We start from the raw sequence: 4099 nt of genomic DNA on the forward strand, positions 1-4099 counted from the left end.
AGAACTTTCAAAACAATGATAGCTCATGTTCTGCTCAAGGTTATTGCCGAAGCTTATGAGCAAAACCGTGTACCACTCTCCTTTACAACTTCGCACATTGTTCTTATTCCTAAAACTGAGTCACCGGAAAAACGCCTGCTAGTGGGGTCTTGTCGCCCGATAAGCCTCACTAACGTCGGCTACAAGATATTCGGGAAGGTTCTGGCCAATAGACTGTAGAGTGTGATAACCATGCTGGTCGGCCCACATCAGACCTGCGGTATAAAGGGTCGAATCATCGCTACGAACATACACGTAGCACGAAGTGTGCTGGAATGTTGTGACGCACTTGCTGAGCGAGTTGCGATGATGCAACTCAATCTCGCAAAAGCGTTTGACTGTGTTTCGCATGATGTGCTGTTCGCAATATTGGACCATTCCAACGTAGGAAGGGTAATAACAGGCTGTGTCAAGATGGCGTATGCCAATTGTACAATACGGATCATTGTGAACGGAGACCTGACTGATAGCCTGCAAATGCGCTCATCTGTGAGACAGGGATGTCCGTTGTCGCCCCGGTTATTCGTTGCTTACCTCGAGCCGCTTTGCATAGCCATTCAAACTAACGAGCGCATAATGGGATTTAGGCTGCAGTCAACGCATGTGAAAATTCTGGCTTCTGCCGATGACATTGCTATTTTCTGTTCCGATAGAGAAAGCATTTGTGAGGTAACAAATGTCCATACATTTTGTCAGTGCACGGGGGCCCTGATAAACTGGGAAAAAGCTATGGTTTTTGGCATGGCAGTTGGGAAGCCACACCAGACCATTACAGTAGAATACCCTGGTCCACCACACCGACAACGTACCTCGGTGTGCCTCTTGACTTTTACCGGGACCCTAATCCATACTGGGAGGACCAAACTTCAAGGGCGAAGGAAAAGGCTGACGCGTGGCAGGGGAGACAATTGTCTGTTTTCTCGCGCGCCACTGTCTGCAATATATTTCTCGTTGCAAAGATATGGTACGTGATGAATGTGCTTAGTGCATCACGAGTTACCATTAAAAAAATTCACCGTGTTTTTGCCGTCTTTATTTGGTCTTCGACTTGGGAGAGAACCAGTCGAACAAACTTGTTTCTGTCTGTGAAAAAAAGGTGGGCTAGGTCTTGTAGATTTGTTTTTGCGACAAGCTGTTTCACGGTTTATGTTTCTCCGTGACCAAAATGATGTGTTCCTTCGCACAGTAGTGCAAGTTAGACTAGGTAGACACCTGTCAGAATTTGTTGTATACTCATGGCAAACTATGAGTGGTGCACTTAGAGGGTACATGCGTGAAGTGGTGCTCGCATATGGAATGCTGCATGTTCGATTCTCTGTTGAATACTTAAGTAATGTTACGCGGAAAGAATTGTACTCGCATTTAGTGGACGTAATGCTTCCTGTACCGATTTGTCGTTTGCCACAACGTGGATGCCCAGGAGGAGATGTGCTCAAGAGAGTTAAGAAGATGCCAGTACTACCATCAGTCAAATCCTTTTTCTTTAAACTGCATACTAACACATTATCAGTCAAAACATGGATGCAAGACAAAGGTCTATTCGTCCCTTGGACAACTAATTGTTACCTATGTAGGGAACCTGAAACAATAGAACACGTGTTTCTGGATTTTTGGGACCCAATTTTTTTCTGGGATGTCATTCAAACAACTCTAAAAAAAGGATTTACCCATTAATTCACACGGTGTAAGATTTTTGCCGGTTCATAACACCAACGGAATTCCATTCGATTCGATAATGCTCCTGAGCCTCCACAGCTTGTGGAAAACGAGGATGCAACTCAACAATGCAGATATTGAAGTCCGCCCCGTGCGTGATCACTTCATAGAGGGTGTTGTCCGTTGCAGGGAAGTGTATCGGGCACTGCCCGAACCACCAGAGTGGATTGATGTACTTGACGGGTTGGCACAGTTGAAGAAATTTTAACATGTGTCAGTCAAAGCTTCGCTGACGCGTTTTATCTGTTGAGTTTCTTGCTTTAAATGTCAAAGATGGCAATAAAGAAGCAAAAAAAGCAGAGTGGCGCAGTGGAAGCGTGCTGGGCCCATAACCCAGAGGTCCGTGGATCGAAACCACGCTCTGCTGTCGACATTTTGCTTCTGTCTTCCCCTCTGTTGCAAGCGACGTAAATACGTATATTATATCGCCTAAAAATGGTGCAGCAGAGTGGCGCAGTGGGGATTCCACTTCCGGCCACCGCAGCGTACAGACGGGTGATGACTGGCTCCATAGGAGCGGCTACAGCGGCCATGTCTGGCCGCGGAAACACGTTTTTTGAAACTGACGTGTACCAGGTCATCCTGCCAAGTTTGCCTAGAGGTCGTACAGTTTTTAATACAGTTTTTCTTCACGCTGACGTCCGTGCACGACCGTATCGCGTTGAAGATTTCCGTGACGCGTTGGCTCACCTCAAGTTGCTCCCTGACGTAACCGCCTTGGGGGCGTATCGGAGAGTCACGTCTGGGCGGTGACTTTCGACAGTGCTCACGCTGTCAAGAAGAGGCTCACCGCTGGTGAAATTCAAGTCAAGGAACGTCGGTGTTTGATAATTGATCCAGGAAACCAAGATGTTCGAATGAAGATTCACTGGTTGCTTCCCGGAGTGCCAGATGAAGACGTGCGAGCGGCCTTTGTGCCATACGGAAAAGTAACTGAGGTCAAGGCTGAGCGTTGGCGCGTACAAGGCCTGGTGTCTCTTTCGCTGAAAGCGGGAGTCAAGCTGGATGATTTGCCGCATCAGGTGAGCATCGCAGGTTGTTAGAGATGAGGGGTCCTTGAGTGCAGCTGACTCAGCGCCGCAGGTCCCCTCTACGAATGACGTTGTCGGACTTGGTTATGAAGGAAACTGTAAAGGGGGTTTATTTTACATTATTTACAAGATTTAGGAACCCATTGGAGGGTGATGGGGGAAGGTCGGAGGATCTGAGAAGATCTGAGGATGATCGAGGATTCTTTCTCATGGCACTCGTCGTCCGGTTTTAAAAGGTTCCGGTCGCTAGGATTCCCCAGGTTCGAGGAGGTCTTCGCCAGGTTGGGCGTGGCCTAACTTGCGCTGTCGTACACGCGCGCACGCACGCACGCACGCGCGCGCGCACACACACACACACACACACACACACACACACACACACACACACACACACACACACACACACACACACACACACACACACACACACACACACACACACACACACACACACACACACACACACACACACACACACACACACACACACACACACACACACACACACACACACACACACACACACACACACACACACACACACACACACACACACACACACACACACACACACACACACACACACACACACACACACACACACACACACACACACACACACACACACACACACACACACACACACACACACACACACACACACACACACACACACACAGACACACAGACACACACACACACACACACACACACACACACACACACACACACACACACACACACACACCAACCACTTCACATAGGGACGGACACGCCCGCGTCACATAGGGACGGACACGCCCGCGTCACATAGGGACGGACACGCCCGCGTCACATGTCTCGCCGGAGAGAGAAGGTGCCGCTGGACCATCGCCCCCACCAGAGAGAGCGTTGTCTTCGCGTCCGAACGACAGTTCTCAGGCTGTCAAGGCGAACACGTCTTCCGGGAAGTCCGAATGGGCGAGGCGCCGGCGAGCCGGCACAGTTGAAAGGGTGAGCCACTCCTGCTCGGTTTGGCGGCCGCTAACTGCCTCCGTAGCAATGTTGTTTACAAACGGCGGCAGAGCCATCCGTCTCGAATCCAATAACTCAAGCGGGGACAGGCTGTGGGAACGAAGATGCTTATCGCCGTGCAGGGACCCCGGCTGCAGGTGTCCCGCGCCGACTACGTAGCTGAACCAGACGGGCTGTCGCCAGAATCCTTACAGCTCCTCCGCGGCCCGAAAAGTCTCGAATGTCCAGCGTTGACGACCGTTGGGCAGGAAGAGATAAGATGGCGTCCGTGTTGGTCCCCTGGATTGCAATATCAGCGC

At 50.1% G+C, this 4099-nt stretch overlaps 1 pseudogene; it reads left to right on the forward strand.

The window, feature by feature from the left end:
- The first annotated feature begins 331 nt into the window (after positions 1-331).
- On the forward strand, positions 332-1922 carry LOC144097431 (uncharacterized; annotated as a pseudogene).
- The last annotated feature ends 2177 nt before the right edge of the window (positions 1923-4099 follow it).

Source organism: Amblyomma americanum, chromosome 7 (genome assembly GCF_052857255.1).
Source record: "Amblyomma americanum isolate KBUSLIRL-KWMA chromosome 7, ASM5285725v1, whole genome shotgun sequence".
NCBI lineage: Eukaryota > Metazoa > Arthropoda > Arachnida > Ixodida > Ixodidae > Amblyomma > Amblyomma americanum.